This window comes from Centrocercus urophasianus, unplaced genomic scaffold, assembly GCF_019232065.1.
Source record: "Centrocercus urophasianus isolate 14NV4802_14NV808 unplaced genomic scaffold, USGS_Curo_1.0 seq_14, whole genome shotgun sequence".
Lineage (NCBI taxonomy): Eukaryota > Metazoa > Chordata > Aves > Galliformes > Phasianidae > Centrocercus > Centrocercus urophasianus.
In genome coordinates, this window is record NW_024884586.1 from 21,572,766 (window position 1) to 21,582,530 (window position 9,765).

Sequence of the window (9,765 nt, forward strand, 5' to 3'; positions counted from 1 at the left end):
CTAAGCAACCTGGGCAGCTGGCTATGAGGAAGCAGGTTCCAGCCCTGTCTCTGCCAAAGAGTTTCTGGCTGCTCTCTTTAGTGTGTAGTTGCTAAACCTGTGCACCTGCCATGGAGGAGGTCAATGAGAAATCCTGGCTCTTGTTTCAGTGCCCTAGGGACATGGGAATGCTTTTGGGGAGTTTTGTACTTGCATCACTTGCATCTGCGCTGTCCTTGGTAAATGTGTTTGAGTTCCAAGAGGTTAGAGTCAGGAGTACTTGTGCTGCTTGGAAGGACATTTCCTACATGGAACAGTCAGTGAGCTTGGGCTTGAAGCCTGAGCTTTGAGTTATCCACTCACAAGTCTATCAGCGCTTGGGAATTCTGACTGAAGTTATGTCAAAGGTAAGTCCACACATATTAAAAGGTTAGAAATATGATTTTGGGATAACTCACTGGCCTCTGCCTCTTCTCCCATCCTACCTCTCTGCTCTGTTACTATGATGAGGATTTCATGGGACCTCTGAGGAGCAGCGTGGACTAAACTTGTTCTTGGGGACATGGGCTTGTGACTTGAGCAGCAGAGTGGCTATGGTGCTCCTGGTGAGGAGGGATTAGCCCTCACACAGCCCGTCAGCTGTCTGTCCTTCCGTGCTGTTGGTCTGCTGTAGGAGGTGCAGTGTGGGAGCACATTGGGTGTGAACACAGAGGTTTCTGCTGAGGCAGAATCAAGTGGTGTGACCCCGAAAAAGGGAACAGGAGCTGCAACTTCCACCTTTGTGGGCTAAGAGGAACGACCACCCCTGAGGTCCCAGGAAGCTGCAGGCTGCTCCAGACCCACCCTTATGTGGAAAGGAACACACCCTTGCCTCTGTCTGCATGTGGCTACAGGTTCTTTGCTGCAGCCCAGCCCTCCTGCTGATGTGTGGCCTTTGGGTGGTGCGACACAGGGCTGCTGGGGAGAGGGCTGTCTGTGGTGGGCTTCCTTCTTACCTTACTGCCATGTGCTGCTCCTACAGCTGGAAACCCAGCGCTGCCTCGTGTCCCCAAAATAAAGATTTTGTCCTACAGTTTCATGACTGTAATTGTTAAGCAGCTCTGTTGTAAGCTTCCCACTATCTGCCTCAAGCAGCTCATCTCTGCGGTTCCTCCCATGCTAATCTCTGTGATCTGTGGCATGCATACAGCACTGGCTGGAACAGTCCCTCCCCTCTGCTGCACCGTATTTGCCAGAACAGGCATAACTCCAGATAACCGGATTTGAAACAATCAGAGCAGGAAGCGGCAATAACTGGCCTGGAGGGAAGGCGGGGAGTTGCCCATAGACAGTTTTTTAGAAGGGTGCCCAATCTGCGATATCTGATCTCTTTCCATGCTCCTTTAGCCCAGGTACAAAGGCAGGATGTAAAGCTTGCAGGAGTCATTTTCATCCTCTCTCCTTGGCTTCTGACTGAGTTCAGATCTGCACCATCTCTTTCTTACTTCAGCGCTGTGTGTGTGGTGACACGCATACTGACCTATGTGTGCACATGAGGAAGACCTCCAGAGCTGCGTCTGCTTCAGACGTGGCACTGATGTCACCCCACGGATGTTGCCTCGCTGTGGACAACGCAGTGGATCAAAGTTGGTGTTATTTCTTCTGTGGAGCACGGGGACCTCAAGGATGGCTCTGGTGCAGCTGGCGCTCCCACGGCGGGCAACCACAGCCCGTGCCAGCCCTCTGCCCAACGTGCCTTCATACCGCGGGGGTCAGATTGGGCCGAGGCAGGTCCTAGGTGAGTGCTCCCACTGCTGAGCCTGCAGCTTGGTCACCAGCACCCTCCAGCCAGCCACATAAACATCACCCACCGGGCTCTGCTGCCCATCCCCTGCTCCCCCAGCCAAGGGTCACGAGCTGCAGCCAGCAGTCGGCTGACAAACGCGGCCGTGGCTCTGTGCAGCCAGCCTGCGAGAGGTCGTCACACGCCTCCTTAAGCAAACAGGGATCCACGCCAGTTGATAAATCATTTACGAGGAGAAGTCAGAAGCAAGGAACTAGATTAACCAGGTCACTGGGTGTCCTGAGGGAATGACGTGTCAGTGGAGCTGAAACAGCAGATCCCGCAGTTGCAATATGTTGCCTTCTTCTGTCCTGACAGCAATTCATGGAAATCCCTGGAACTAGACACTAGTGATGGAAAAATCCATTAGCTCATCCAAGTCAGCTTGCTAGTTAAAGCAGTCACTCCCATTGTGCATTTTTTGGCAGAGTTAAAATGTCTCAAGAGAGGGGATTTCCACCAGTTCCTTCTCAAGGGGAAACTATTCCACCTATCGGGAAAGCTGCCTCCAGTGGTGCTATTTTTGTAAAAGAGAAGTAACTCCAAGCCCGAAAGGGAAAACAGAAAGGTTCTGATGCAGAAACACAGACAGCAGTAGTTAGCTTTCCCTAGCAGACATGTGCCATGCACAGCACATCTGCAATGGGAACACCAGGGGCCCACGTGTGTTTATATACATCCACCTAGGTGTGTTTGTGTGTATGCACAGCCTGCCTCTCCTTCTTCAGGCAGATTATGACCTTGTGCCTCCCTGGATAATCGACGTGTCGTATCGTGATCTCACAACCAGTTTACACTTATGTAATGCCACTGGCATCAAGGCGAAAAAAACTGCTAAATTGCTTTGAGGAGGGGACAGATGCGTGAAAAAAGAAAGGCATCAGCTGATGCTGCTCCTCTGGCACACGCTTCCTGTCTGCATGGGGACATGGCATGTCCCTTAGGGGCCTCAGTTCCCCAGCTGTGTGCCAGGCACAGCGACCACCCTCCTGGGGTCTTGTGGCTGAATGCAACCACTGGCAGCACCCTGCCTGCAGCAGTTGGGAAGGTGCTGCAGCGCAGAGATATGTTGATGAGGCTTGTCAGCAGAGGCTATGGAGATTTTGGCAAACAGGATTTCAGCACCTGGGAAGCACTGTGGGACAGTGGAGAAATAAATGAGCTGTGTGATTGTGATGGCATTTAAGGCCTTATCATTAGTTTCAGAGCAAGTTCTGCATTCAGATGAATGGGTGTAGCACTCATTGCTGAGCTAGAACCTGTAGAGATAGGGAGGATTGCTCTGTGCTCCCATTCAGAAAGCTCTCAGCCAGCAGAGCTGTAACTTGCAGTCCTGGTGCCTCAGCTCAGGAGCAGGGCTCTGCAGCTAGGGTAGATACAATGGCTATATTAGCAGCAAACAAACCCCACATTATCAAGGGCCCTGATTACCAGTGTGATGGGGTGTTGGCTATATGCCTCTTATGAGAAGAAGGCGGGGTACTGCCTGGGTGTTTGCCCTGGATTCTCAATTAGTTGTTTTATGTACCTCTCAAAACCTCACTGCTGGCACTGCTGCCTTCTCCTTCTAGGAGACCTGACATTCAGGCACCATGTTTTGCACAGATTTGTCAGCCACATACCCATCAGTTACGTTGAGGCTGCTCTTGTGAGCACCCTCTGCATGTTATTGCAGGGTGGCTCGTGAATTCTATGCCGTGCAACCCTGGCTTTGGGATGGGTGTGCTGCTTTGCAGGGCTCTACTTTGTTTAGCACAAGCCACATTGAAGCACAAATGACATCTGTGAGGACTGACATGGTGTGGAAAGGGACCTAATCAAAAAAGCACGGGTCAAATCCTGGGCCTTGGCTGGGTCCCTTTAATTGCTGTAAAGTCTGAGTGCCAGTTGACCTACTGAGCCCCTTGCCCCTTGCACCGTGCAGGGATAAGAGCAGGTAAAGCCCGGTAACAGTTTAACTATGAGATTAACTCTGCCAGTGCCACTATTGAGGGCCCTCTGTTTCTCCAGACAAAAGGTGCTGACTCCAGGCTCCCCAGCACGTTGGCCCATGTTCTCCATCTCCTTCACCCACACCCTGCAGTTCCAGCCTGACCCTCGGCGAAGGCAGGGAACCTCGGCTCTGTAGCCTTAGGTGCTACTGCCTGAAAGACGGCCAGAGAAAGAGCCATCTTCCTCTCCATTCCACTACATCTACAAGGTCCCAGTGCTCTGCAGAACCACACACCAAGGTAGGATGAGATGCAGGGAGGCCTGTGAACAGTCCAGGTGCTCGGTTGTCTATCCTTCATGCTCCTAAGCACCACTGAAACCCTGGTTTCTCATGCTTTGAATTTCATGGGTGTTTGGCTGTGCAGGACCAGGCTCCTGAACTGTCCCAAAGCCCACAGATGACAAAGAGGTTCCTTCTTTGGGCTTCACTGTGGCAGTGAATGGTTTTGCAGCTGGCTAGGCAAGAGGCAGCTAGGTGCAAGCTTAATGAGGATGACCTGCCTCAAAGGTTTCATTTAGAAGAAGAAAGTACCAAGTGTTTTACTTAAAAATGAACAGATGTGTAGAGCGAATTCTACCCTCCCCTCGGGTATGGTGAATCTGATCACAGCGCATCCTGCCCAGACCTGAGAACAGACAGACAGACAGACCTGTGTCACAAAGTGGAACAGACTGATGTGAACTCACCCGCACCAAGCTGGGGACGAGTGAAACCATGCTCGTGCAGACAGCATGGAAAGCAAGCAGAGGTGATAAGGAGCGGGGGTGTTAGTTGTTGTTCTTGATTCTGCGTGGGAGAGAGGAGCAATATTGATGAAGACTGTAAACAGCAATAGGTGTCACCCAGTAATGGCAACATACAGCCCTGAATGTACAGCTGCCATTAGGCACCGAGTGCCTCTCTGCTGAACTCTCGCACCAAGGGCAGCTTGGCTTCCAACAAGCGCCCAGCACTCCCAAGAGGCAGCACCCCCTGAGAACCGGGCTGCAGTCCTGATGACCGTGTGCTGTGAGAGCCGTCTGCACCAGTGAGACAAATACTTTCCTTTCACTGCTTCACAGAACTACGTTTCTCTTAGTTACTTGCACCGAGTGTGTGGGGCTGCACTAATGCAGGCCTGGCTGAGAAGGGGAAACAGGAATAGGGATGGAGACAGAGACAGGGCCAGGGCCAGCCCTGCCCAGCACGCAGATCGAGGCAGGTCCTCACAGTGCAGTGGAGCTGACCGACACCCCGGTGCAGTGTGTGTGTACCGTGTGATGTGGTTGAGCAGCACACAGTCATGTTCAGCTGCCTGCCCTGTTATTGTGAGCAGCCTTGTGCTAGTTTCAGGCGTAATAACATCGTGACATAACAGCACACCATGCTGTGATGACACCAGCACACGGAGTAAGCCACGGTGATCTGATCTCATTCTGTACATGCTGAGATGCACACTGATGGCTCCCAGGATATGTGGGCGGCAGGTGGATGGGGCTGGCACGTCCCAGCACCAGGTGGGAACATGACTCCTGGCAATGTCAGGGCTGGGAGCTCGGCTCTGCAGCTCCAGCTCTGCCTCAACTGCGGCCGATGAGTCACTGCACCTCTCTGTGCTCACTTCTTCCATCTGTGGAAAGGTGACAATAACATTTCCTCACCTTACAGGGGGTGGGAGGTGTGTGCAAGGATGAATGAATGTTTACAAAGCACCTCTGAGCAGCACAGGCTGGTTGGACTGTGACTGGGAGGAACCAGCGCTCGCTCTCCACATTGCTCCTTCCTCCAGGCGAGGTGTCCTCAAGTAAACACTTCCCTCAGAGTCAACAGTCTTCAATGAGCACAAATGAGATAATTCCTCAGGAGAGAAACAGTGAAGAGTCAGCGCGCTGCCAGTAATTTCAATAAATTCTGTCACAGGAACAGCGGAGTAACCTTTACAAGAGAAAAAAAGAATAAAGTAGAAAAACAAATGAGCTGCGACCAAATTTTTTTTTGTTAAGTGGTACCATGGTCTTAGGTTTCACTTCCCAAATGGGAAACAGAACAGAGAAGTGAATCGCCTTGAAATAAAAGTGAAGTTAATAACGGGACGCCTGTAGCTGCTCACCACATCCTGTGTACGCTGATCGCTCTGTTTATAGCTGGCACGAGCCCTTCTAGACTCTTCTCTACCAAGTGAGCCGGTTGCTGAACCCAGCTGCGTTTCATCAGCGTGCAGAGGAGCACTGCCTGCCACAGCCATGCTGCCGTCAGCACGCCCAGCTCAGCCCTGCGTGGGCTGCATGCTCCATGACACCCTGCGACCGCTGTTCACGTGCTCAGCGTTGTGCACACGCACACACGTGTGTGCACACTCTTCCTAGTCTAGCAAGCACACACACAGGGGCGCTTTGCTTTTTCTGGTAGTTAAGAGAGATGGAAAAACGAGCCCTGCCCACGTACACTTCAGGGACTGCACACAGCACAGCTCTGAGGCTGACATCCCACCACACCGCTCTGTTGCTGCAGCAGCCCTCCCTCCTCTCACAGAATACCTCCAGGGACGGGGCATCCGCAACCTCTCTGGGCAGCTTGTCCCAGCACCTCACCACTCTCATAATAAAGAATTTCCTGCTGACATCCAACCTAAATCTTCCCTCCCTCAACTTAAAACCATTTCCCCTTGTCCTACAGTTATCAACCCTTTGAAAGAGTTGATTCCCCTCTTCTTTGTAGGCTTCCTTTAGGTATTGAAAGGCTGCAGTGAGGTCACACCACAGCCTTCTTTTCTCCAGGCTGAACAAGCCCAGCTCCCTCAGCCTTCATAGGGGAGGCTCCAGTACCCTGATCATCTTCGTGGCTCTCCTCTGGACCCTCTCCAACAGCTCCCTGTCTTGTACTGGGGGCTCCAGACCTGGACACAGTACTCCAGAACTTCCTGGAGTACCCCAGTACTTCCTTCCACTGTACCCCAGTACTTCCTGGGAGAAGCTTTGCGCTGCTTCAGGAAGCAAGGCTCAGACTGACATGTTCCTTCACTTTCCTGGTACATTAATAGACTTGCTCTTTTGAGTAGTTTCACTGAGGATGGTTTTGCCATCCACTGGCCCCACACCTGCTCCTCAAAGGGTTTTCACCATTTCAGCAGCACTTAAAAATTCTCTTCTGCGTTTTGCAGCAGCTGCATTTACAACAGACACAGTCACATCTACCACAGCGTGAATTTGTGGGTTTTCGATCCATCAGTGACATTAGAAGTGACAGACTGAGCCATGTGGACTTGGGAAGAGCCCACATCCCATCCCTGCACTAAGGTTAGCCAGCTTCAGCTGCAACGAGTGGGTACAGCTTCTCAGCTCCCAGAGCCGAGATGCACACACTGAGGGGCAGCACAAGTGGGAGTCAGAAGCCACTGGTTATTTTTCTTATTCTTATTATTATTATGTCTAAAAATGGAGAAACATTAATCATCTCTGTAGGCCCAGAGATAGCGAGTCTGTACATAGAGAAGCTACAGCCAAAAGCAAAGAAGCACAGGTTGTGCACGTGCTGTTGGTGCTGAGTGGAACAGTCAAGGCAGACACAAAGATCCTCACCCGCTAAGAAATGCCAGTGCTACTTCTGCTTCACAGGGAAAGCCAGGTAGCCATCTGGGGGCCACAGCTCCTGCTGCTGGCAGGGCTGTCCAGCTAGACTGCCACGTGCAGCAGAGCTCAGAGAGAAAACTTGATCAGCTTTGCTCTCCAAGCCCCAGAAGGTGGTCCTGGGCTTTTGAGGAAGCGAGACTAAGCAGATCCATGGGCTGGGATTTTGACATTCCCAAGTAGCACTAGGCAGCCAACATGCTCGACTTTCCAGGACAGCTAATCCCAAACATTTGAGAGCTGGGTTCCAAAATACTGTCAGTCGCCTAAACAATATAATTTAAAAATTTAGAAAATCAGTAGCATTGGATTCTGTGCTTGTTTATCTTCAGACTCTTCAGTCTTTGGGCTCAACACTCTAGAATTTTCAGGTTTGTCTCTGCAATAACCAGCAAGAAAAGCATACTTTTCTTAGCTGAACACTGAGATTCTCCTGTAATCACATGATTTACAGAGCGGAAACATAAAGAAGAAAAAAGTAGCAACAAGCATGAGCAGTGGCCTTTCTTTGCCCCCACCAGTGGCTAGTGATCGATGTTTCGTGTTTGTGCACCACACCTTATCCCATGACAGAAGGCAAAGATTTCAGAGAGGAAGCATCCTGCTGTCGATCCCCAAGGCCACCAGGGCTTAGCAATGTCCAGGAAACTCTGCCATGCAGCTGGGTATCATTGGGTCCCATCTCCAGCCAGCTCTCAAAAGCAGCTCACGCACCGGGCCCAATTTCTCTGTTCTCATGAAGAGCACGATCTGCTTTTCTTTGCTGGCAGTTAGCCCGGGCCTTGATTCCTCCACCTCAGCTCTCCCGCTCCATGCACAAGTTTCCACCCCAGTGCAGCGCTGGCAGCTCCAAACATGTGACAGGCACCATCAGCAAGCTGTCCCCTCCCTGCTCCCTCCACAGGGCTGTGGGACATCTCCCCCTCTCCCACTTGTCTGCAAAGCTTGGAAAAGCTTGTACACTCTGCCTTTCTGCAGGAAGGGCTCAGATGCCTCTTCTCTGTGTCACCTCTCAGCGTTTCGTCCTCAGACTTCATTCTCTGAAGCTGTGTGGTTCTCTACTGACTGCATAAAAGGGAACAAAGGCTTGGTAGCATGTAGGTCATTCTAGTAAATTATTTACAAATGCACTCCCCTTCCGTTTCTTGTTGCATGGGGCTCGTGCAACCACACCCCGCCAGGATCTGCACCTGTCCCAGCAGAGCCATTCCTGCGCTGCGATGGCCGGACACCCACACTGGGTAAGCTTCAGGGATGCAGCCTGGGCCTCGCCTGTTGGTGCTGGGGGCTGGAGACACAGGGCAGCTGCAACCAGCCCTACCAAAACCGGCTCGCAGCCGGGGCAGGCACGCCACTCTGGTGGGCTGGCAGCTGGGCCAGGCTTGGTCCAGGCGTGAGCTCATTGGCAGATCCCATCCCATTTCCGTTCGCCCACTCTGCCTTTGGTGGGCTTTCAAACGGACCCAGCAGGGCTGTTCTCAGGAAGCTGCTTTAGGCCCTGCTGCTACGGCCCTTCAATGCAGGCACACAGGGACTGCAACGTGCAGCCGGGCTATACGGTGACAGATTCATCCTGCTGATCTGGGGTCCTGACCTTTTTTGAGCAAGGCTTGAGCAATCAGTGCCGTGCCACGGTTGACCCCTACAAGATAACTTCTAATTCAGAGCAAGAGGCTTGCCCAGTTTGTTCTGAAACGGTTTGCACTGGCACTTGTGTAAGCTGAACTTTCTCCGTCATTGTGGTTTGATTTCCTAGTTTAGTTAGAAGCTTCTGGAGCGCCTCCCAGCCCTGCCCAGCCATGCTTGAAGTTACAATAAATAATGCTCTGCCGGCAGCTAATATTGTTGCCTCATTATCCCTCTTCCCTGTCTCTGTTTTTGACACCCCATTCCAAGAGCTGCCTCCGCCCCTCCACACGCGGCCCCACCGGCCCCCTCTGCAGGCTTTCTTTACCCTGCTGGCCATTTCCTTCTAATGGATTTTCTCCTTCCTATCAGCTCTGACCCACTTTTTAATCCATGACGGGACTTTTCATCCCACGGTTGCCAAGTTTATTTCACTCTTGGAAAGGTCTTTATCAAAAACCCTTTTGAAAGGCTGTATTTACTCTGCTCCCTACTTCTTCCTGATCAGCCTTTTTTAGAAGCTCAAAGAAGTCAACTGACTAGAGGGGCATGATTTAGCTTCACAAAAAGCTGCCTTCACTTATTATCACCGTATCCTTCCCACTTACTTTGGATGCTGCTTGTGCTCAGCAGTTTTGTTTCTCCCTTTACTGTTTTGCTCCCTCCAGAGCAGAGGTCAGCCCCAGGGCAGTGCAGTTTTGGAACATGCCCTCACTCCGGCTCCAGACCCCACTGCTTAT

At 51.7% G+C, this 9,765-nt stretch overlaps 1 long non-coding RNA gene across 1 annotated transcript; it reads left to right on the plus strand.

The window, feature by feature from the left end:
* On the plus strand, positions 1-5,746 carry LOC122158083. Its single transcript, XR_006168120.1, has 2 exons — positions 1-386; positions 1,469-5,746. It is a non-coding gene; the product is annotated as an uncharacterized LOC122158083 (long non-coding RNA).
* The last annotated feature ends 4,019 nt before the right edge of the window (positions 5,747-9,765 follow it).